Below are 26,730 nucleotides of genomic sequence, written 5' to 3'. Positions count from 1 at the left end.
AGATCTTACGAAAACGCTAAAAGGACCACACCAGCTGCAGGTTTTAGCGTGAGACTTTTTAGCGTCTCTGTTACGTTGCAAACTTTAAAAACATTGCCCCACCACGAAAAGTATAACGTTTCTCATTGGATAGACAGAATTTTTGAGACCCTGATTGGTCAGATGAAAACACAGCCAGATAGTTTTTTTAAAACCAGATTCGGTAAATGTAGTAAGGAGAAGTTAGTGGAGAGTTGCTTCCGAGATGGCGAGGTGAGCAGAGCTGTGCTGCCCGCCGCTGCCCTGACGCTGCCTAAACACCGACAAGGTAATGTACGCACGCGATGCCGCATTTTTGAGCGCATAAGGCTTCACTCAGAATTGCAGAAGTCTCATGTGTTACACCCCCTTTTTGCGTAATACTAGTGTCGATCGTTAATTAAAACTCATGGTGTTCACATTTGCCACTTGAAGAACAGATCTGAAACTCGATGATTTTTCTTTTATATAGTTATTGAGAAGCCACATCAGCCACTGTAATTTACGACAAGTTAGATAAGTAATTAAAGATAATTGAGGGTCACTGTAGACCATTTTGATAGTTTTCTCTTTTGTGAAAATTAATTTAAACCTAGATTATAGATGTGATATGGCATAGGTCATCCTTCGATCGATTGTAGAACTTGGAAACCCACTCAGGGAATATTCGTTCATATTTTTGTTGAACGCAGTTGGTTTTTACCATCCTGTATTGAAACATTTCCTTTTATCAATAGTGCAATTTATAAACAATGTTTTGTGAGTAGAATAAAATTTCCAGTGGTAAACGTAACTGCTTTTTCGACGTTATTTTACCAGCTAACTAAAAATAGGAAAGCCTTCAACCCATTCACTAAATTTAGTTAGTATTAAGATTCTTTTACAGGGAGTGCAGTGGTGCTGACGCTGAGATAATTAAGTATTTGGTTATATCATCGCTAGTCTCACTGAACTCTTCGGAATTCTACATGTCATGTGTGGTCTGGCGTCTCCTTACCAGCAACAGGTCCCAGGTTAAAACTAGTTAATTCCCTAAAAAAACACGCTCAGAGCGTCGTTGCGCGAAAGTCGTAGGGAGACACGATATAGAACATACAGACACCACCATGAATGTTTAGACACCACAGGAATAGATAGCGTAATACAGAAACTTGCTATGTAATACAATAAAAATAAACTTGCTATATACTATAGTCAGTTATCCTACTCGTAAAAACTATGAACAAGTTGTTACAGTCATAACAGCTAAACAAATGAGGCCATTTAGTGTGAATTGTATATAGCAAGCTACATGGCCCTATTAGTGTATCTGTTACGATTGTAGCGACTTATTCAAGTTTTTTAAAAATAGAATAACTGATTATAGTATATAGCAAGTTTATTTTTATTTTATTACATAGCAAGTTTCTGTATTACTCTATTTAATCCAGTCGTCTTGCCATCCGGGTCTTTCACACCGAGACGTCGCTGCCAGGTTTCGTACAGCGACCACCGCAGCACGAGAGCGCTGCCACACACGCTTACGCCACTGACAATGAGATGCAAGCATCCCTTCTCTGGAACTCCAGCGGCGGGTGTACTTAACCTCGAACATTAATACACTTAGCCCGTTTTTGGCATTGCCAGTTGAACTGCATTTACAGGTATTCAAGGTGGCTAGGGCTCGTGATCTTCTGGATAGTTGTTGTATTGAAGACTGAATGATTTGTATATCTGCAGTATCTGTATATGTTTCAACATTCGAAGCTACTGTTATCAACTGACGATGCAACTACAGCTGCAAATTTATGTATTGCTTTCACTATTTGATATTGGATGCAGAATAAATTAATATGTGTATCATTTGTTCATGAACAGCATCTGTTACTCGCTGCTGTACCCACTAAGGAACCATACAGATTGCAAAGAAGTTATAACAGACTGGCGACAAGCAGATGGATAGTAGAACAAGGAGCTTTGGATACCAGAGCTGCATAGTTTTCTTCTTTCTATTGAATTCTTTTTTGGGTGTATGCTTATATTAAATTGAAATACATAAGTCGATATATGTAAGGAATCATGGCAAATTAGGGAGAGCAACATTTAAGGGCAGAGCAGTGTCTAACATCTCTTGTTAGTTTCAGAGTCAACAAATAACAGGACTGTTGTCAGCAGTTCCTTGCCTCATACAAGCGCAAGCAGCCTAGCAGCAAAAGGTGACAGAAGTTACAGACAGAATTCAGTTGCCGCCTCCGCCCTTCCGACGGCTGGACGTGTTAAAGGAAACATGGAAAGAATACAGGGAAACCAACATTTCGACACCTAAAAAATCATGGGTAAATCTCTTCGTGCATTTTTCTTTTCACATGTAGGAGTGTGCGCCTACGGCCTCCTAATGAAATTGTTTCCCCTCCATGAGCCTCCAAAAATTAGACGATTTTTTTGAGAGTCAGATACACGTTGCTGCTATAGAGTATAAATTTAACTGCGAGTATCATCGTAGTGCTCAGTCCTATAAAGATAGGACTGTGGAATTTCAGAGCATGACGAAAGACTGTAAATTCAGTTGTCGCTGTGGCGCAGCTTATTAGGATGAAATGCTTCGCGATGCTGTTATTCCGAATCTCTCTGATCAGAGATTGAGAGCTGAAATTCTAAAACATCGTAACACTAGCGTCAGTGAAGTGCTTAAAGTAATCGATGCACGCGAAGTTCAAGACTTGGCTGGCACGATTTCTGTCTAACAGTTATCGCTTCACTTGAGACAAACAGCCCGTGCCCCAACCACGGCCCCGGCCGCAGCATTCGCAAGTCAAAACCGCGCGAATAAGGCCGGACACACTATATACAGTGTCTCCCGCGCCGGCACAACGCTAATTGCACTCTTCCAACATCGCGCAAAGTGAAATGATGTGTGAAATGCCATATCATTCATGACTGGAAGAATTGCTTCTCCAGACAAGCTGAACGCAAATTTTGCCGTCGCACAGGACATACAAAACCAGTCTACCTGCAAAAGACGAGGAAGCCCTCCTATGCCGGCCGGAGTGGCCGTCCGGTTCTAGGCGCTACAGTCTGGAACCGCGAGAGCGCTACGGTCGCAGGTTCGAATCCTGCCTCGGGCGTGAATGTGTGTGTTGTCTTTAGGTTAGTTAGGTTTAAGTAGTTCTAAGTTCTAGGGGACTGATGACCTCAGAAGTAGAGTCCCATAGTGCTCAGAGCCATTTGAACTATTTGAACCCTACCATGTTTCATGCGGGAATAATGCAAAGCAGGAATGGATGGAAGTCATTGTCACGTTCAGATTCTGTGCCTCTTCCTGATCAAAAGTCAGACAAGCACGCTATCAACACGTACGCACGAGTTAAAAAAGAATACGGTACACTTCAAAACGACTCTCCCAATCTCGAAATTCAAGAATGTGCTCTAGTGCGTGTGTAGAAACAGAGAACAGTTTCTCACATCATGCTTTGGACAATTATATTCAGAGAATACACCAAAACTGTGGATCACTTTGCAATTTTGTAACTAATCAACGCCTTTTCAACTAGATACCGCAGCGTCTGTCACGGCTGCTTAACCTATATACATACAAAAAAATTGGCCAACAACATTTGCTGATATCAATTATGAATCTTATCGCCTACAATGGCGACAGCATTTCAGCACATGGCACGTGCCACCTACCAGCAAAATACAAAACCACGTCGCGCGGGATTAGCCGAGCGGTCTAGGACCATGCAGTCATGGACTGTGCGGCTGGTCCCGGCGGAGGTTCGAGTCCTCCCTCGGGCATGGGTGTGTGTGTTTGTCCTTAGGAAAATGCAGCTTAAGTAGTGTGTAAGCTTAGGGACTGATGACCTTAGCAGTTAAGTCTCATAAGATTTCACACACATTTGAACATTTTTTACAAAACCGCCACTAAGGAAGTCCCTTTCACTGTAATCCGCTCACAGAAGAGTCCAGATATTTTCGGCAACGATGCCTTTGTTTCCTTCGGATTGGTCATACAGGACAATGTGCATGCTATTAAGAGAAAATTTTCCCATACCCCAATTTAGCAACTCTGTGATAAGTATCAACATTCGTTCGACGGTATGCTAGGATGTGCACAATGTTTTTCACGCTCACGTTATACTGAGGGCTGATACCTAACACAAATTTTGCCGTGCACGCCCTGTGCCATCGATGTCAATGGTGCTCGTCCTTCAACGAAACATTTTCAAACAATTCAGCAAGCCATCTCCTAAGAATTTAGGAGACGTAAAAATGTCCCGTTCCATTGGACAAAAGATTGTGACCAAGCTTTTCAAAGACTGAAAGATGTATTGCTTCGTCAACCTTGCCTTTACCACTACGATTCGTTCGAGCCACATACGTTTGCAGTCGATGCCTCGTCTCATGGCATAGAGGTGGATTTATGAGCAGTCGCATATGCTTCCAGTACTTTGAACAATGTTCAGATTAGTTATGGTCACCTGGAGAAAGAGGCCCTGGCTGTAATATATGGTGTCACCAAATTTAGTCATTACCTGCTGTGCAGAAAATTTTTCCTGATCACGGACCATAAGCATTTGATTGCACTGTTTCATCCGTCGAAACAAGTTCCCGACAGCATGGTGCAAAAGCTTCAACGTTGCTCGTTATTATTGTCAAATTACCAGTATGAAATTTGGTACTGCCCGATGGTGCAACATGGAAACGCCGACACATTGTCTCGTTTATCTTTTGGTAGAGATTCGCCGCGTGTGCATGTTTCGTGCAGCCTTTCGTCTGAATGATGGCAGGTAAGGTCCCAATCAACGACCTGGTGTAACAAGAAATGCAATTCATTCGACAGGCAACACGTTTCTATCCATTCACAGTTGAAACTCAGTGATGCTATACCCACTACAATCATAACTGATGATGACGATATAAATCTCGGGTGAACAACCTGGTGTGAGTGTACAAAGGACACAGTATTTCGGCAATCGACCTTGTTGCCATCATCAGGTGTGCTGATGTACTGCCAAGGGTTCAACGCTTCTTCTATGTCAGGCGATGGGGGTAAGGTAGCATGTTACCCTGTTGGCAAAGACTGCTTCTTCTGGATTCTGCATCGTTGGGTAAGTCTTCACTTTGTGATGTGTCGTCACGGATGCGGTTGGTCTTGGACGTGAGGTCGTCTGCAGGTGGATCAACTATCTATCCGCCGGCCGCAGTGGTCTCGCGGTTGTAGGCGCGCAGTCCGGAACCGTGCGACTGCTACGGCCGCAGGTTCGAATCCTGCCTCGGGCATGGATGTGCGTGATGTCCTTAGGTTAGTTAGGTTTAAGTAGTTCTAAGTTCTAGGGGACTGATGACCACAGCAGTTGAGTCCCATAGTGCTCAGAGCCATTTTGAACTATCTGTCCAGTATTGACACGAGCCGCTTGTAGCGGTCGTTGTCTTCATTTCGTCTGCCTAACTGGCGGACGAGTGATGAGGGCGCGTCTCTCAGTTATTCTCGTAGCCGGCTGCTTGTAGAGCTGCATCATTTTCGGCATCTGGGCTGCCTCATGAAGGTGCAGTTTAAGTAATACTCGCGGGACATGAAATGTCCTCCTCATGGCAACGTTCTGCAGTCGGCCGCATTGCCCCAGACTTCACAGGCAAATTCCACAATCGGCCTCACGCAGGACTTGTATAAGATGAGTACAGAGTCGATCGGGAGTGAAGACTTCTCTTTAATTAGGGGGTACAGAGCTCCAAGGTATTTGGCCTCGCCTGTCGATTGGACGAATTCCCCAAGGAGCTGCAGTTGTGGCAGCACTGCTCTTAATCGTTTTATGAGTAGCAGCGCCTGATTCTCAGTGGCATTAAAACCGATTTTCCACTTCGCTGCCCACTTTTCCAAGTCATTGGAGGCATCTTGTAGGCGCCGAAGCACAATTTATGGCCATCTGCTGCGAGTGATGAGGGCAGTGTCATATGGATACATAGCCCTGATGACCTGCGGCCGCTTGGGGAGGTCAGAGAGGTGTAGAGGCAGTGAAGGACCGATCCAAGGACCAACCCCAGTGGTACTCCCACTCGCACTTGCCGGATGGTGGAGATGGCGTCTTCGGCTTGTAGGGCAAACGGCCGATTCTGTAGGTATGTAGCGAGCAGCTGTACGTAGGTCCCCTGGAATCCCAGCACGAAGAGTTTGTACAGGAGGCCTGAGTGCCATACACTGTCGAAGGTCCTGCTGATGTCCAAGAACAGGGCTCTGCAGAAATCTCTGTAGGAGTGGTTCGGTGGCTTCATCAATTACTCGGAGTAGTTGAAATGTGGTAGAGTGGCCGTCTCTGAATCCAAACTGTTCCTGTGGCAGCAGGTCGCCGTCGGTGCTCGTCCCTTGTAACCGGCTGAGGAGGATCCTTCAAAAACCTTGCTGATGATAGACAGAAGGCTGATGGGCCCATAGCTCTTGGGTCATTCAGATTCTTCCCTGGTTTTGGGACTGTTACTACCAGGGCATGCCTCCATGCCTCAGGCTAGGTCCTGCTGCTGATAGTCTTGTTGAATATGTTGGCTAGGACTTCGTCAGCTGGTGGTGGTAGTGCTTTCATGGACAGGCTTGGGATGGCGTCGTGGCCTGGGGCTTTGGCTGTAGGCAGGAGCTTGAGGCAGGTTCGTACTTGTTGGGTAGTAACCTCCAGGTTGTCTTCTTCCTGTGCTTCGTCTTCTTCTGCCGGTGCAGCGAGGTCTGTGGCCAGCCTTTCTTTCACAAGTTGCACGTGTTGGCTGTTCTATGGGGCTTCCATAGGACGGAACTTCGCGTCGAAGACGTCTGCCAGAGAGGTAGCCTTCTGCGATCAGTAGACCGTGCCCGCCGGTCGTGTTGGCAAGAAGTATCGTGTCATGTCTCACATCGATGTGTCTGGTTGAAGGGCCGAAATCTTGTCTTGCCAACTTCTGTTACGATGTTCCTTCAGTGCTGCCTGGATTTGTTGTTTGAGTAGCTTGGCCTGCCTTTTAATTTCAGGATCTCTGGTGACGCGCCAGTCTGTGAGGAAGGGATTTCTAGTTCTTATGAAGGCCAGGATGTCCTACGTAAGGTCGGGCACTGGGCCTCCACAAGGTCTCGGCCGCGGTGTCGCTGTCGTGATGGCATATTTGATTAATGCTTGGAGGTGGTCAACCATGGTGTCCACTAGAGTGCTGCAACGCTCAATGTTTGACCGGTCACGGCTCGCCTGTTGACGGGGGGACCGAGACGCTTGTGTCCTGCGCCACATAACTCGGTTCGGTCACGTACTCGCCCCATGTCTGATGTCCGGATTCCGGACACGCGGATAACCGAGCATGACCGGTCCCAGCTGACTTCTCACCTCGCCTCGCCCCGGCTCGCTGCACTGTACTGTGCAAATCCAACGCCCCCCCCCCCTCTCTCTCTCTCTCTCTCTCTCTCTCTCTCTCTCTCACACACACACACACACACACACACTGTATTTGTATCTGTCTCTCTCTCTTCTAATGTTTCCAAGAACGCGTACGTGACGCAACTAAATTTGTAAAGCACTTGGAAAGTAAAATGTTATTTCAATAAAATCCCGGATAGAAGACGAGTTTCATTTCCAAACAAAAGATATATTTTCCCTTTCATTAAAAGGAAACATTAAATAAGTGCTTATCCTGTAATATAGAAGACAACCATCTTCATGAAGAAAGCATACAAAGAACATTAAACATTTGCAGACGTAACTTGTCATCATTTTCACTTGTTTGCAACATACACAAAATTATAATTATTGCTGATCAGCAGTAAATCACTAACGCGTTCTGGATTTAATTGGCTGCGGCGTTTTGTTAGTAACATGCTGGCTTCACTAAAGCATCTTTCACTAGGAGCGCTTGTTGCTGGGATACATAAAATACGCCTTGCAACTGCAGTCAGGTCTGACAGATCTGGTTCATATTTGCTCCACCACTTTACGATGTCATTCTCATCTCCGGGATGCATTAAAATGTAGAGCTCTGCTTCATCTGCTGCGGATGATCTGTTGTTCCTCCATTTCTTCCAACGATCTCTCTTTGTGGTTGGTGATGATACAGTACTTGAAGGATCTATGACAATAAACAAAAGAGACAAGTAATACAGAAGTGATGTGGAAATCATCGAAACGTACCCGTAAAAACGAGGTGTTTCACGTTAATGAAATACTTTACGAATTATAACATTCCCGTTTCTCTATAATACACTATCCACTAACTATGCAAAAACGATTATGTTAATGATTGCATGTTGTACCTGCGTAAGTAGCACACATTTGTCGCTCATTGCTAAGAATTTCGTGCTTTTCATTTATTTCAAGCATATTAATATCACGGAAAGAAGGCCAAAGATGCGTAGCAATTTTATGTCTGGAAGTGATAACAATCTTCTCACAAACGATAGTCAAGGCTCGATTTTTAATCCTTTGTACCTCCTGTTGAAAAATACATATCTGTTAGTACACATCAATTACGCTATTTAATTATAAATCTATCGCGTATCATAATGAAACAGTGCTTTTAACTGCAGTAATTACTCTCCTCACAGTCAGTGTCATTGACACAGCAAATTTGTTGAAGTTTCTGAAACCAAAGAAGAAATAACTGGGTTGTCGGTTCTTTTTCGCCTTCTAATTCATCTGTGGCCTCTTTAAATGGTCTCAGAAAATGTGCAATTTTCCAGTCTGTAAGCGCCGTCAGCAAAGCAGCAACTTCGTTATACTGAGTGTGTAAGGATTCCAGCATAGTGTACAAACTGTTCTAGCGTGTGCAGACCTCTAGTTTCAATGATTGTTTCAAAGACGAGCAGAGGCCACTTTTCTTAATGTACCTTACAATGCTATTTGCAGTATTTATGGTTGATGCGGTGTTTGGGGCATGACTTAACAAGAGGTGCTGTGTTTATACAATGAGCAGCACAAGGAATCCTTTAGTGATTTTCCAAGGCCTTTATTACATTGGCACCCTGGTCTGAGACAAAAACAAAACTGTGCAACATGTCCGGAGAAATGTCCCAATCAGCCATCCTCTCTTCAATTTCTCCCGTCTTCTTATCGTCTGGGAATTTTGTTGTAAATAAAACATTGTTCACAAGAGACCAATCTGTGTTAATGTAATGTGTTGTAAGCGTCAAATAGTGCACCTGGTTGTGCGAATCAGTCCACATATCAACCGTCGCAGCACATGTTTTATTAGTAACTTCCGCAATAACAGAAGGCATTATGATGTTTCGTAGTACATCTAAGTTCTAGGAGACTAATGACCTCAGATGTTACGTCCCATAGTGCTCAGAGCCATTTTTTGTTCTTTGACATGTCTATTTATAGTAGAGGGACGTGGCACGACATCTGCCACGTTAGCTTCTCCATAATGAGCACCTAGATGTTGTAATTCGTGGCCTAGTTTTCTGAAACCTTCACCGGAAAAAGCATTAAAAGGTCTCATATCTTTAGCACACACTGCTACACACTTTGCTGTAATACTGTTTTTATTACTGCCAGCACCCGTAAAGGAGTTGTATCTTTGTGAGGTTTCTTGCAACTGTGTTGCTTTAAATGAGTGGTTCCCGACTGGAAATACATTAGTGTGGAGCAGTTTATGCACGATACGTACCCAGTAGACACACTGTTTTCGTCTACAACCAACATACTTGGCTTTTTAGACCTTCCCGTTTCTTCAATTTGTGAACATTGGTTTCCATCTTACGTCTCACTGCACTGGCTTCCTCGCGCTGCATGTTTACAGATAAAGACACACCACAAATGAGAAGCCCGTACTGGCTGCAGTCTCACATTGATAATTACGTGCTACGTATTCGGTCACGGCTTCTTATGCTCGGTCACAAGAACTAGTGCGGGCAGCCTATCCAGTGTGCTCGCCCCACCTCATATATTGTGCTCGCTTACTCGGTCATGCAGGACGCTAGTGTCCACATTCGCTGCTTTAGCAGAGCGGCGCTCCCCCAGATTTCTGACGACTTCAGCCTGCTATAGGCGTCAGGTAGTCTTGCGACAGTCGGTGTATTCAGGTCGACGAGTGGGTTCCTCGGGCAGCGTAAAAATCACCGGGAGGTGGTCAGAAGGCAGTTCGTGGACAAGTTACGCAGTGATGAACGCTTGGAGTCCTTTCGCAAATCCGATGTCGAGGATGTCTGGCCAGTTGTTGTTTCGCAGATAATGTGTTGGTTCGCTGGGGCCAATGATTTGCACCTCTGCTGCACGGTGGAGTCGTCTTCCATCGGCGTTGGAAATCCATGAGTTCGAGGCCGTGTGCTTAGAGTTGAAGTCCCCCGCAGCAAAGATTCGTCTAGGCCCGGGGAAGAGCACGTTAGCATCCTCTGGTAGTGTCGCCATCTTTGGCTGCTTGTAGACAGAGTGAAATGTGACGGGACCCTGGGCTGTAGTCACTTCCACTGCTGTGGACTACATTAGTCTGAGGTAAGGTTAGAGGGCAGCACAGTGCTACAACGTGGAACGAAAACAAATTGCTGTGCCTCCACCTGCCGTAAGCCTGTCGTCTCTGTGGCATGTCTAATCAGCCACATTGGCTCGGATGCCTGGCTTGGGTTGCGTTTCAGTAACCAGGCAAATGTCTATGTCGTGCTCCTTTAAGAAGTTACGAAAGTCCAGGATGCTGGGGTAGAGTGATGCTGCATTCCACATCGCTATTTTGAGCGTATGTAGTCGTCTAGGCCTGTCCATATTGTGAAACTGTTCCTGCTCCTGTTTGTTGGCGGCAGTAAATGGCTGCCTGTACTACTGCAGTGATCGCCTGTGGGAGCGATCGTATAGCCTGATTGAACTCTGACAGCGGCGCAACTCCCACCTGAGGCAGCGGAAGAGGTGCGTCGCGAAGCCTGCAGGGCCATAACTAGAAGTAGACCTAAGAAACAGAATATTTCCAAAAAAGAGAGGACGACCATCCGGAATTAAGTCAAGATACAGACATAGTGGTCTTACGGCAGACAAGGGTAACGGTACGGTAATCTTGTCCCACCAGGTTTACACCATGAAGATGCGTGACCTCCTAGATGACACTGCATACGACAAGATTGACATCGATCCTACCAAGAGAGTCGAAAGGAAAACTTTGGCACTTCTCAAAGATTCTGGCTTCCGTAAAGATGTAACAAAGAAGTTACGACTCAGGGCCCCTGTTCCTCCGAGGCTGTAAGGCTTACCAAAAGACCACAATGAACACGTTTCGCTACGTCCTATCGTCAGCAATATTGGTGCCCCGACGTATCCTCTCGCCGAGTACCTGAAGGAGCTGCTCATCCCTCACGTGGGGATATGCCTACACCATATTCGTAACTCTTTGGATTTCATGGGATGCATCAGCCATCTCACGATTAAGGAATCTGACATACTTGTGAACTTCGACGTGGTTTCCCTGTTTGGTTCGAATCCTGCCTCGGGCATGGATGTGTGTGATGTGCTTAGATTAGTTAGGTTTAAGTAGTTCTAAGTTCTACGGGACTGATGACCTCAGATGTTAAGTCCCATAGTGCTGAGAGCCATTTTTTCCCTGTTTACTAGAGTGAATCCCTGGAACTCATCGGCCGGAAATTTGATGAGAAAACAACCGACTTTTCAGACATGTTCTAACGTCAACATATTTTCTATTTGACGGTGACTACTACGAGCAGACTGAAAGTGTTGAGGTGGGGAGTCCTCTCTCTCTCTCGTCGTCGCTAACATGTACACGGAACATTTCGAGGAAGAAGCCTTGGAGTCAGCGCATCTAAAACCTACCTGATTCTTCAGATAATTGGACGACACGTTTCTTATTTTGCCACATGGAAGAGACAAGCTGACGGAATTACTCGCACATCTCAACTCAAGACACGAGAATATCAAGCTCACCATGGAGGTAGAATCGGAGGGGATGCTCCCCTTATTGGACGTTCTCGTCAAAAGACGAGATGACGGCTGATTGGGGCACAGCGCGTATAGAAAGAAAAGTCACACCGACTTATACCTACACGCGGATAGCTGACACTATCCTGCTTAGAAGAAGGGCGGGCTAAAAACACTTGTACACAGAGCTCGCGCCCTCTCTGACGAGGACAGTCTCCAACAAGCATTGGCCCATCTGAAGTCTGTGTTTCTGAGGAACGGTTATAAGGAAAGGCAAATCCGGGATGATCTATGGCCGACACTTGCAACACAACCAGCGGAAAGTAATGAAGAACCTGAGGAAAACACGGCCAAACCATTCATTCGGTTGTGTGGGACCTTATCGGAAAACTTGGACTATTTTATGCAAATATCAAGTAAAAACCGTCTTCTGCCCTCCAACTAAAACAAGAGCACTTCTTGGCAGTGTTAAAGACGACCTTGGTTTACGTAAATCAGGGGTTTACAAAATACCGTGTGCCAGTGTGGTAAGATATACGTAGGTCAAACAATTCGCACCATTGAAGACCGATGCAGTGAACACCAAAGGCACACGAGATTGCAACAGCCTAATAAGTCTGCAATCGCCGAGCATTGCCTGTCAGAACTTCACGGCATGGATTATGACAAGACCAAGGTCCTAACACAGGCTTCGAATTATTGGGACTGTATCATCAAAGAAGGTATAGAGATCAGAATAAGAAAATCTGAATTGAATCGTGACAGCGGCTATCCCGTTAACCAGCTTGGAAACCGGCCATTACCCAGATTAAGGAGAAGATAGAAATATCCCAGAATGTACTGACTTCGAGGGCAGGGGGAGGAACATCCGAAACGCCGCTGGCAAACCTCCCTGGGTGCGGACCTACGAGGGAACACCCAGACGCTGCGTCACAATCCGCGCGTCGAACCCTGGCGCGGACAGCCGAGAGAGAGCCCGCGGTGTGGATGGTGGAGGGAGCGTCCGAGGGAGGAGGAATCTGATATATACATCACGCCTGCCGTTCCTTGGCCCGGCGGAGCCTTGGCTGGTGAAATGGCGTGTTAGAGTAAACGCCGACAAGTGCGAGGCCGTTCTTTTCACTAGAAGACCGAAGCAACTGCGCAAACATCAGCACTGCAACCCAATAACACTTCACACACGCCCAATAAGTTTCCGCGAGAAGGTCAAATAACTCGGTGTCTGGCTGGACAGGAAACTACTCTGGGGGGACCACATTCAACACGTGGCCAACAAAGCTAACGCGAGGCTCAAACAACTCTACCCTTTGCTTAACAGGCGTAGCACACTGAACAGGAGGATGTCTAGGTCCATGTGCATGTTACTTATTCGACCCCTGATGACGTACGCAGCCCGTGTCTGAGGATACGCTGCGCCAACTCGCCTGCGCCGTCTGCAGCTCATACAAAACAAAGTACTCAAAATCTTAAGCAACGCTCCGCGCTACACACGCATCGCGGAACTTCACCGGGAATACGGGCTAGATACTATCTTGCAGGTGTTCCAAAAACTCTCCACACGACTGTATAATAACACGAGACACTCGCGCAACCCGTTTATCCTTTCTCTGGGTAACTATGACCACAACCATAGATGGAAGCATAACAGTCCAAAAACACTACTGGCTAGGAACTAAACATCTATGGTCAATAGAACGCTAACATGACAGTACTGGGGAGCCCCTGCAACACAGTTATTACTGGAAACCCCAGATGTTCGACAACCGAAAAACAGCCAACCGCAGGGAAACCGTGCTGTACACAGCACGCAAACCAGCCACACACACCCCCTACACCGTCTGTGAGCCGATCTATGATCGCCCACTAATCTACAACGACCTTGAACTGTTGCAGGGACGCAGCAACTGCAGCAAGGGCCGCAACGAGCTCCAACAACGACAAAGGTAACGCTGCACGATATCTCGAACTAACATAACCGCACCTTGCATGCACTGTCGCAGATAACAAGCTGCTACTGCCCTTACTACCCGTCCTACTGTCGCAGAGTTTTTTTTTTTCCCTCGGCGCTTGCCTTGGCACTTTTTTTTCCTCTGCCCTTACAACCGCTACCCTTCGATCGCTTTCGTCCACTTTCTATCTCGTGATGGACCATGTTAATGAGTAATCTTACCCAGACGCATGGATAACATCACAGTTCGCATCCTGTGACTCCTGATTCAAAAACTAACATGTTATACGGAGGTGACAGTAGAACTTTTGGTTTGGTCACCACGTTGGTGTGGGTGTGGAGGTTCTCCATCCTATATAAAAAAAGTCCCTTGGCAGTGGCAGCCGAGTTCGAGATAGAGCGAACGGACGTGACGAACGAGAGCGCGACTTTCGCGGCTGTCACGACATTTGCAGAAGTGGATCTCGGTGCGCCGACCCCGCTTTCTGCTCCATAGATGACGACCCAGCAAGGACAACGGATCGACACACGCAACAATTCTACACACGAGGCACGAAATGCAAGGCTTCATGAGACGGATTCAGCCAGTGACGACATGGACCTAGATGAGGAAGCGCACAAAAGGGTTCAGAGAAAACGCACTGCACAGCAGAGGACGACAGATGCACAATAGCGTTCGGGAACTAGCGACTGCGGCTTCCTGAAACCACCACACAAGAAGGCCACGCGACAGCGAAAAGCGCCCACACCCACGCCAGTGCCGACAGCAATGCTTTCAGCGCGCTAGTTACAGCACCTGAAGCCCTAGAAATGGGCTTTGATACACAGCAGCAAGACGGCAACACGCCACAAAGAGAGAAACTCCCGCCGATAGTTCTCCAGACTGAAAACTTGCACAGGTCACACCAATATTCGAGCAAGGTAGTAGTAGGAGTAAACCACTAAATTACAGGCCCATATCATTAACATGGATATGCAGCAGGATTTTGGAACATGCATTCTGTTCTAACATTATGATTTACCTGGAAGAAAACGATCTATTGTCACACAGTCAGCACGGATTTAGAACACTTCGTTCTTGTCAAACACAACTAGTTTTTATTCGTATGAAGTTTTGGGTGCTATTGACAAGGAATTTCAGATTGGTTCCCTATTTCTGGATTTCCGGAAAGCTTTTCACACTATACCACACAAGCGGCTTGTAGTGAAATTGCGTGCTTATGGAATATTGTCTCATTTATGTGACTGGATTTGTGATTCGCGTCAGAAAGATCACAGTTCGTAGTAATTGACGGAAAGTAATTAAATGAAACAGAAGTGATTTCTGCCGTTCCCCAAGGTAGTTTTATAGGCCCTTTGCTGTTCCTTATCTATATAAACGATTTGGCAGACAATACGAGCATCCGTCTACGGTTGTTTGCAGATGACGCTGTCGTTTATCGACTAATAAAGTCATCAGTAGATCAAAACAAATTGCAAAACGATTTAGAAAAGATATCTGAATGGTGCGAAAATCGGGAATTGACCCTAAATAACGAAAAGTGTGAGGTCATCCACATGAGTGCTAAAATGAATCCATTAAACTCGGGTTACGTGATAAATCAATCAAATCTAAAGTCCTTAAATTCAACTAAGTACCTAGTAATTGCAATTATGAACAACTTAAATTTGAAGGAAGACATAGAAAATGTTGTGGGGAAGGCTAACCAAACACTGCGTTTTATTGGCAGGACATTTAGAAAATTTAACAGATCTACTAAAGAGACTTCTTACTATACGCTTGCTGTCCTCTTTTAGAATACTGCTGCGCGTTGTGGGATCCTTACCAGATAGGATTAACGGAGTACATCCACAACGTTCACAGAAGGACAGCACGTTTTTTATGGTGGCGAATTATGGGAGAGAGTGTCACTGAAATATTACAGGATTTGGGCTGGACATTATTAAAACAAAGGCGTTTTCGTTGGGACGGAATCTGCTCTCGAAATTCCAATCACCAACTTTCTCCTCCGGATACGAAAATATTTTTTTGACACCGACCTACACAGGGAGAAACGATCACCACGATACAATAAGGGGAAATCAGAGCTCGTACGGAAAGTTATAGGTGTTCGTTCTTTCCGCACTCTATACGAGATTGGAATAAAAAAGAATTGTGAAGGTGGTTCGATGAACCCTCTGCTAGGCACTTAAATGTGTTCTTCAGAGTATCGATGTGGATGTAGAACCTATCTGTGTCATCTTGGCATGTGTCTAAGATACATGACTCCATATAACTCCAAAATAGGTCCCGTCCAATTTTGGTACATACCTTTGTATAGTTTTGTGAAATATTTATGTACTAACATTTTCAGTTATATATCTGTCTTCACTATACTTTTTGAGGTTTTGTTAGTGTTTCAGATCATGTGGTGTTGGTTATATGGGAATCCGTCATTGAACAAATCAGTCACCACAAAACCTGTGACTCCTATATATTCAGTGTCCATAACAATGTTTCAACGTTTAAAAGTAACGCCCTCAGTCACACTTTTTCGTGTTTTATTGAATAACACGAAGCATTTCGGGCCCTGTAGCTTCCTCATCGGGCGAAAGTCGTTTTAATACACAGTTTTCTCTGACTTTCAGGGACATGTTACGAAATGTATTTTCTTGTTGTGGGAAGGGTAGATGTTATGTTTCCTTTGCGATTCAAATAACGGAAAGGATGAGAAGCAGCGAAAGAACTTACCGAAAAACCCAGGAATAACATTTCGAACGTTTTAATGAAAGTCAACATTGGTTTATCTATTTTGTAATTACGCATCAGGTGGCTCAAGACGCACACTTCATTGATGCAGTTCAGTATGAGATGATAAAAGATGAAATTTATTATGTAGTGTCAGAATTTTTAATAAACTGACACGTGTAAGAAAACAAATTTAAAATAAGATATATTTCGATAGCTATAGTCACTTTACTAATTTAAAATAAGTATTTTAAGTTAGTAAAGTGACTATAGCTATCGAAATATATCTGTTCATTCAGCATGGATTCAGGCATGATGGTTTTACAGATGTATATGTCCAGTTGTTCTGCCAAATCTGGGGTGTTATCATTGGCTTCATTGCACGTAGTACGACCAAATTGTTTTCTATCCTGTTGACAATATGTTTAGTTTCCAGCATAAGCTGTGCAATGATCGATTTTCCGAAGAGATTAAATCTGAAGACATGAACTGGGTTTTGAAACTTCGGTTTCCTGTACTGTGGGCAGGACAACTGTGCAGGATACTTTAAATTCCCACTCTTTTTCAATTTTTGGGAACCTATTCTTATTTTGTCGATTAGTAAGTGTCCTAACTGCTTGTGGATAAAGCAATTTTTATATTTCTTCTTCAATTGACTAGCTTTTTTTTTGTACTTAGGCTCCAGGGATGGGATGTTAACAAATATTTTCTTTTCTTCCTAAGTCTGACCATTTGTTATTGTTGTAGCTGTGTAGTCATAATTCATGGCAGTACTTTTTATTGCGCTCAGTTATGTCTTATGGCTGTTTTCGTCTTTGGTATTTCGTGTTCTAAAATTGCATGTGTGCGCCTTTAAGAGTGTGGTAAACATCTAACTTTTGTATCCTTGTCGTCACTGTTAAGTCTTGTGCCATAGGAATAAAGGGAGGGGATGCTGTTTGGTGGCCAGTATTCTCTTTCTACAACACAAATGCACACACGTACTGATATCCATTGCCTACGATTGATCTTCTTGCTACCTCTTTGCCGACCAGTGTGCTGGCGACATCTTATGCCAACTCACTAATCTTCTGACAACAGGAACTCACATTCAGCATCACCTCACTCAAGAGCAGTGGTAAATGATTTACTAAAACAATTTGCGTATGATATAGACTCACAGGGATCGAAATGCAGTGTGTCATTCAGTAAAATAAGAAAAAATTGTGAGTGAAGGCGATATTATTCAGAGATCTTTTGTATATAGTTTATCGTTTGCTATATGAAAAAGCAAGCCTACATTTGAAGATTCTCAGATCCAGATCTCCTGTTGATATACTTTCGTGTTTGTCGGTTGTTCAGGATTACGTATTCACGGATCCATTCTTATTTTTCAGTTGGTCAAAGACAGAGGGAAAAAGAAGTAAATGAACTGTTCATTATTTAAAAAGTAATCAACTTAACTGGTAATACATTTATACCACTGTGAGACAAGATGGTCAATGCCATCACGGAAAGATGCGTGCGGTTGCCTATGGAACCATGATTGTAACCAGGCGTCCCCCTTTTCGTCCAAAGGAAATCGATGACAATGAATGTCTTTCATGAGGACACAACAAAGACGGAAATCACATGGAAGAGAAGGAGGGCGTATAAGGGCTTCCCAACGAAACTTATGCAGCGTAATGGAAACAACCGTGGGAACAAGTGATGGGCATTATCCAGCAACAGAATGATGCCGTCCGTCCACGTTCCTGCGAACTCTGCAAAAACTGAAGAGCGCCATCAGATCTAAATGTCCAGGAATGTTGAGGACGGCATAATTCTGTTCATTCTGTTGTAAGGTAATGCCCACCCACATATTGCCAAGGTTGTTTCGACTACGCTGCAGAGCTTTCGCTGGAAAGCCATTACACGTCCCCCCATACATTCCCGACCTCTCCCTCTGCAATTTACATATTTTTGGAGTTTTGGAGACAGAAATTCGTGATCGACGATATGCTTTGGACGAGAAGGTGCGTGGCTAGGTACAATCATGGTTCCATAGACAACTGCACACATATTTCTATGAGGCTATTGGTCGTCTTGTTTCACAGTGAGATAAATGTAATTCTAATTAAGGTGATTACTTTTGAAATAATGAACAGTTTACTTACTTTTTTCCATCCGTCTGGTTTCTATTTGACTGACATTATAAATAACAAACAAACCGTCGAATAATGTTTGTTCACTATTGTTCAGTACACGACAGCATGACTACGATGCACTGAAATACCTCGTTGCGTGAGTGTTGCCACCTTATTACTAGGCAAAAATAAAACAATGCCATCTTCAAAACAAGCACATCTGTCGCTGTGAAAGCGTCTGCTTGGTTACAGTAGTTGATAGCTTGCTGAGACTCACCCCACAACTGTCACGACTGCTCATCGTCAGCTGAGGCTGCAGATTTTATTCTAATGGCCTGTTTAGTCATTTACATTGTGTCAGACAAATCCAACGTCAGAATCACGACCTGTTTCATGAATAAAATTAAGTTTCAAGTACTGTTAAACTATGCTGATGGCCAATAACACAAATAATTCAGTGCACCCAAATGTTGTTGGAGCCCTCACAAATTGTCGACTTTGTTCACGTGCAAATCGCGTTTATAACATATTGATTGAACCGGGTCAAAATCACAAGAAAAAAAAACGAAAATAAAAGTGAAATAGAATGCTGTTGAGATGTACACTCTAAGGGGAAGAAACGTTGTATCACGAGGGTGCTATGCAGATTGATCACCAATTGATAATCACACAGTCATCGACAGAAAATGCGAAACTGTAAATTTTTGCGGTCAGCGGGTGATACTGTGTGTTCATCACGCGTCTGGGCTGGACACTGTACTGGGGTTATGCCGATACCAGCGCATAAAGTCTTTGCGAGTTGCATTCCGCGTACTCAATTGGACAGACAGGCGCGTGAAGAATATACACAGATGGCGGTATCTGGTTTAAAGATTCCAGTTATAGTCGGCTAATCCCTCGGCATTTGAGTAGGAGCGATGCAACTATTGGACGTTCCTGGCAGGAATCATGACCAAACACAGCTTTAAGAAGTAAGCGGTCGACCTAGGGAGATGAGAGAACGCGAGGACGGAGCAGCCGTCAGAGACGTTTTCATAGCCCCGGATTCATCATTATCATCGATTCATCGATCCGATGTAAAACTCGTGCTTCAGTGACCACAATGAACATAAATAGGTGGCTCGCAGAAAGAGGGATGAGCTTACGGTGGCCCTTCTGCTCTGTACCCCAGCAAGCCTCTTTGGAGTGATGTCGGGCACATTCGTCCTGGAATCTCACTGAATGTAGTAGTATTGACTTCAGTAATGAGTCCCGCTTCGAAGTGAGCCCCAACAACCAGCGAAGATGTGTCTGGAGACGCCCCAGACAGCAGTGGGATACCAACCCGAGTGTCGCCTGCCATGTTGCCTGACAACCTTTCGTTTCATAGTAGGACCCCTTTGCAAAATTGTTAAGACTTTCGTGGCCACTTGTTGACAAACTGCTTATTTGCTTCTGTCTCGGGTTCTTCGGCCGACGTTCGTGTGATGATTTTGCTGACGTTTCGCCAGCACGAGTGGCTGGCATTGTCAAAGCTTCACCCTCCATTGCCGGAGGTGAACTGGAGCCGGGCTCGCGGCCGCAGACTATATGTACCTTGCGCGCCAACGTCCGAGGGCTTCTCCGCGGTCATTTCCGCGGAGAAGCCCTCGGACGTTGGCGCGCAAGGTACATATAGTCTGCGGCCGCGAGCCCGGCTCCAGTTCACCTCCGGCAATGGAGGGTGAAGCTTTGACAATGCCAGCCACTCGTGCTGGCGAAACGTCAGCAAAATCATCACACGAACGTCGGCCGAAGAACCCGAGACAGAAGCAAATAAGCAGTTTGTCAGGACCCCTTTGGTTGTCATCCGCGGCACAGTTAAAGTACATTACGTCGTCGGTATTGCACACCATGTTTTGTAGCCCTTGAAGGCAAGCCACCTTGGACTTACATTTGAGCAAGATAATGGCCGCCCGCACACGGTGAGAGTTCTTTTGCTTGTCTTCGTGCTTGTCCAGCCCTACCTTGACCATCAAAGTCGTCGGATTTATGTACAGGGGCGTTCAACCACCTCAGGCTTTTGATGACCTAACTCGCCAATTCAATAGAACATGCCAGGATATCCCTTCGGAGAACATCTAGAAATTCCGTCAGTCAATGCCAAGATGAGTAACTACTTGAATAAAGACCAGAGATGAACCATTGTGTTACTGATCTGCTCATTTTGTGAAGCTCTTTCCCTTGAGTAAACCATCCAACTTCAGATTTTCTGAATTGTAATCATTATTTGTTTGTACATGTACATAACGTCTACAGATTTCTGTCCCATTCGGATAATTCCTTAGTAGTGCGTGATTTTTTTTTGTCTGAGAGAGTGTATTGACTGAACCGGGTCGAAAGTTATGGGGAGACTAAAAACATACAAAAGCAAAAATCAGAAGAAAAATGTCAGAATAAAAGTCAAAGAGAACGTTTGATGAAAGGATTACGATACTGAAACTGAATTTGTTTGTGCAGAAAGCATTAGGAGAGTTATCGAAATATCTTTATTAATTTTTTAGTTGATTAATAGTAATTAAAGTATTGTATATTAAGTAAAATTAATTATCAGAATGGGGAAGATTTGACCTCGTGACTTGAATGAGATACCACTTGATAAGACTTTTTCTAAAAAAAAGTGTCTTATTGATGATGAACAATGTTCTCATATAAGACTTTGCAGTATTTGTTGATGAAAACTCCCCGCCACAAACCTTATTTTGCTATTGCGAATAAGAGGTGGTCCCAGTACATGTTAGTTAACATGGAGATAGTTTCTGAAAGAGATACAAAATACGAAAACTTGAGTCTCACGAAGAAAGCTGATATAGTAAATACCAGTAAAAAGATCGGTTTGGAAAGGTACCGATAATTTCAAAAAAAATTTAAATATAGTGGCCGAAAATGTTACAGTACATCAGAACCAATGTTTACTACATAGAATTTTACGTTATAGCTTACTGAAGGGTTTTTATCAGAAGCGGTTGTTTGGAATAAATCGTGTGGTCGTAATCGATCCCTAAATTACGAAGAGAGCGGCGATTTCAGTATAATTATGTCAGACCGACTACATGAGACTCCTCGTAAAAATATAAAAGTAACACTGTAAATCACAATTTTGTTTTCGTTCACCAGTGTAACGAAAATGAAACGCAATTTATGCTATTACCTTTTATTTTCTTATTAAGTAGAGTCACGGAACTTCCGCCATAATGCCTAAAGTTCTTGAGGCTTCTTGATTTAAAGCTTTTATTGACTAAGCTGTGATGGCTGAAGTACCAGAACTTCATTTGATTTCTTTCCACCGCTGTTGTTTCGCAGACTGTGAGCTCAAGTGTCCGGTAAAGGTGTGCCTTCTATTCAGGTTTTTTTCTCACTACGATTTAGGTCCTCAGTCCAGCAACAAATAATCTTAAATACCAATGCAGTATCTGCACAAATCTAATGACGAATCCATTTAGATTTTCACAGCTATCGAATATTCCAAACGCCTGAACCACAATACTGTATCGTTGTAGTAAAGACACAATCCGTATCCTACGCCATGTAAAATCATCACTTCTGCATCCTGAATACAGCTATCGATTGCCACACTCTCATACGTAAACCACGAAGGCACAGAAATCTCACAAACATAATCACATGGACCGTATATAGATGCAGCACTAGGTATTCCTCGCGAGTTTGGTTGGTAATCCAATATGGCCAACGGTCAAGAGGAACTGCCTCCCACATATGCTGGCCTGATGCACGATTGGAGCGCCCTCCTCGGACAATGACCAATCTCCAAATTGGTGTACAAAGGCTGGGCTGGTTTCCCCAGTGTAAAGGTGTCCGTTAACAGTGCTCTTTCTAGTGTGGCCTGCTTGCTGCAACGATATACTTCTTGGGATTACAGGAAAATTTACTTTCTGAGTTCTATTGATGAGAAACGCTTCTTGAGTCGTGAATTAGTTAACCAATTCCGAAATCAATTTCAGCTACAGTATCGGATCTTACTATATAAAAAAAGGTTGGTTGGTCATTCTCCACGACCAACGGTCAAGAGGCAACTAACCCCCCCCCCCCCCCCCAATCATATTGCGCTGAAAGTTTTAACCTACATAAGTGGTCTACACATCTTGACATGTAGAAACTATGGCCAAAGACACTTCGTCAATTACACTGCTCTTCTACAGCTGAAAAAAGCTTGAATTTTTCAGCGTGAAACCGATCTCCAACTATGCTTCCTCACAACAAACATTTGAGCCACAATGCCATACTGTTGTGGTAAACGCACAATTTGTATCCTGCACCTAACATAATCTTCGCTTCTGCATCCTGTATATAGCGATCGACCACAGGGAATTCATACATTTACCACGAAGACACACAGAGCCCAAAAACATAAGCACATGCATCGTATATGTTCGCTTCACTAGATATTCCTTGCAAGGTTGGTAGGTCATCCTCCACGGCCAACAGTCGAGAGGCAACTACCCCCCATACATGCTGACCTGATGCACGATTGGAGCACCCTCCGCAGACAGTGGCTATTCTCCAAACTGGTACAAAGGTTGGGCTGGTTCCACTGGCACAAAGGCATCTTCTAACAGTGCTCTTCCTGATCTAGCCTGCTTGCTGCAATGGTTATGCAACGTGCTGCGACCGTTTCCAGATTATGGGATTACAGAAACATTTACTTTCCGAGTTCTGCCGATGAGAAATGCTTCGTCAATTGCGAATTATCTTACCAATCTTGAAACCAATATCGGCTGCAATATCCAATCTTATATGAAAAGAAAAACGAAGTATTTGTGACACTTTTATGCTGAAATCAACAAATATCATGTGAAAGTTTCAGAATTTCATGTATTTTAACATGGCTTCCCAGAATATCACCATTTTTGCGACTGTTTTAGATAACAATCACATAACAGTAAGCTACTAATCGCTTGCACAGTATAACTCCGAAGACAAAGAGTAGAAATTATATCTCTAGAAGGGCAAAACTTAAGCGAGTTCATTATACGGAATGTGTTGCAAACCATTCAGTAGTTAGAAACTTATCTCATCTGCGAAGATTTTTATGTGAAAACTCGAAAATAGAGGAAACTGGTAGTTTCACTCAAAATTCTTACTGAATACCGATCTCAATGATGTAACAGATTCCAGATCATCGTTGTACTTTGTAAAGACAACTAAGCTTTCAATACTCGTAACCACATGTGTTTCTCAATGTCTAGGGAACCAGCAACTGTCTCGTCCATCTGTGTTTCAATATCTCGCTGCAAGTAACACATAGCAATATATGTTCTCTCAACCAAATGAAGACGGGAAATGTGTAGAATAGCAACAGATGCAAACAACCGGTCAATTTACATGGCTGGGGGATAACTGTCCACCGCAAACACTCGCAATATTGAATTTCACCTAATTTATGTATAGAAGTCGAGGAATACTAGCAACACACGCAAACATGAAGGCTGCTCAACACTTACTGAGTACTAGTTCGCTATTCTCCCGCCCGGAGGATGACACAGTTAGGTAAACTGCATCCGCATTCCCCACCTGACTGGTCCGGGAATTTCAGCAATGGCCTGCCTCTTAAGCCAGAAATGTCCATTTGTCCTATTCCCCAGCCATCTCCACCATGCTCCCCACCGCACATCAAGCAGTGTTTTCCTAGAAAACCAGCGACATATTTATCAGTGTAATTACAATTACGTTTTACGATAGCATCGCCAGTCTGGTGAGAACTGACAATGAACGAAATATGGGAAATACCTCCTCCTGATGACTGTGGGTCTGAAGATATCAGTTGCCCATGTAAATCTATACCCTACTTACGACTGGTCATCACTTTTCATGTAAAATCTTTCATCTCCCTTACGGCTATCGATGCACTGAAGCCACAGTTTCCCACATGTCCATACCTCCTTTACAACTGGACACAGTTGTTTTCTTTGCACATGTTGGACCACTGACAACAGTAATTTTACACCCAAAAGCATACTTCATAAGCCTGCTGATCACTGTGAATCTATCGTACATCCCCTACTGAGTATAATACTCCGCCATTAACTGAATGCTGGTAGCACCAAATAATATTGAACAAAAATGTCAGGATGGACGGATATGCTTCATTTGTTTTTCTTGTGACTGGTACCAGTGTTCTCAGGGAGAGAGACGTAATCGTATTATAGGTGACCAGCTAGTAAAAACACGAACGCAACGACTATGGTACTGTCACCCTGCACAAAAAGTGAACTTGGTTCTACAGGTAGACATAAGTATCACTAATGACATCTTCTGTAAAGTTTGGAAGGTTGGAGACGAGGTACTCGCGCAAGTAAAGCTGTGAGGACGGGGTGTGAGTCGTGCTTGGGTAGCTCAGTTGGTAGAGCACTTGCCCACGAAAGGCAAAGGTCCCGAGTTCGAGTCTCGGTCCGGCACACAGTTTAAATCTGCTAGGAAGTTTCATATCAGCGCACACTCCGCTGCAGGGAGAAAATCTCATTACTTATTATGCTGTTTCGAAAGAAGGATGTCGGAATATGCAGAGTACCTTTTCCAGTTTCCATGTGTTTCAATGTCTTCAACATGTGCTCAATAAGAATCATCGCCTCTGTCTTTTCCTTTCCTACACCATGTGCCAGTTCTGGGGCAGCTTACCTTGCACTGTGCAATGTCTAGCTTTCTGTGGCAGCCAATGAATCAAACCATGTTAGTATCGGTTTAGCAGCTAACACAAATCTCGAAGTTATGGTAGAAAAGAAAACAAAATGTGTGACGTTATTCTAGCTGTCGTCATACACTGCTTGGCTATATTACAGCGACAAAACCATGTTCGAAACTGCTTATGAAGCTATAAGACAAGAAACTTCTATTGCAAATGATAGTCTGTGGGATATGATCTTCTTCCAGTACAGGCGATGAAACTTTACACAGGTCTGTGGGAGCGACTCTGATCACTCGCCACCTTCTCCAGTGAATCAACACGTGTATATTGATTCGGAACTCAGCATATTAACATATGTTCGATGCCAAGAGGCAGATTGTAGGCCTTTTCGGTATGTTGAAAGAGAGAGGTGTGGTAAAATCTCATAGAGTTCTCTAGCAGATGACGTTTGTGATGTGCTATTACAGTGCATGGTATGGAGATTGAAAATTTGGTTGTATATAGTTCATAGTTTTTCTTTGTTGGATGGTACAAAATAATGAGAGAAGAGCTTGGGTTGCAGGCATGAATGCACCTCGAGAGACGCTGATCACCTTTGGACTGCAGTACCTGTATGTAGTTTGCAAACGTACCACAATGCAGTAGCAAAATCCTCGTTCTTCTTCCTGTTTCCATATTATGTTTCAGGAGGAAGCATCATTTGCACTGGCCTTACACATTGTACGTGGTTGGCAGAGCTACAGCAACATGTTCCCCTTTAGACCCACTGGTCAAAATACGGTCCTGTCGTATTGACTCAGCTCACCATGTTTCTCCACGGGATGCAGACAGTGGTAGATAACATGCTCTCCAACTTCTGCTCAATTCCAACTTAAATTGGAACGAACACATGGACAAAGCTGCAAGAAGGGCGGGTCAGAGACTGAGGAACTGTTACTAGATGCAGAGAGACTCTCTAAAAAAACGCTGGAATTTTGCAATAAGGGGTCTTTAGCGAACAGGTTCGAAATAGGTGACTCGTTTCGTGCTATGAAGTGCCACGAATATAATTCACCATTGGCTGTAATCATTAACGGATATCTCCATAGAACCCAACTCAAGTGTGTGATTGAATGAAGAAACCTGATCCAAATGACATTTCTACCGGAAACCATAATGCTATAGATCTAAAATGTCAGCGTATTGGTCATAGGATTTTGTATGTTTCGTACAATTTCAATCTAGCACAGCATTTTAAGTGATTCCCCACATAGCATACCATCTACTGTATGTGATCATTCATAATTAACCATCATCCTCCCTCACCTATAACTCTGTGGATACATCGCAGAACCGCGGTTACGTTGTATACATGGCATCAATATGGACTGCGTTAGAAATAATGTTTTTTAGCATGTGAAATATCTAGCAGCGGAATGAGAGAGTTGCAAATA

The sequence above is a fragment of the Schistocerca gregaria genome, chromosome 1, assembly GCF_023897955.1.
Source record: "Schistocerca gregaria isolate iqSchGreg1 chromosome 1, iqSchGreg1.2, whole genome shotgun sequence".
NCBI classification, from domain to species: Eukaryota; Metazoa; Arthropoda; class Insecta; order Orthoptera; family Acrididae; genus Schistocerca; species Schistocerca gregaria.
This window is presented reverse-complemented; position numbering follows the sequence as displayed.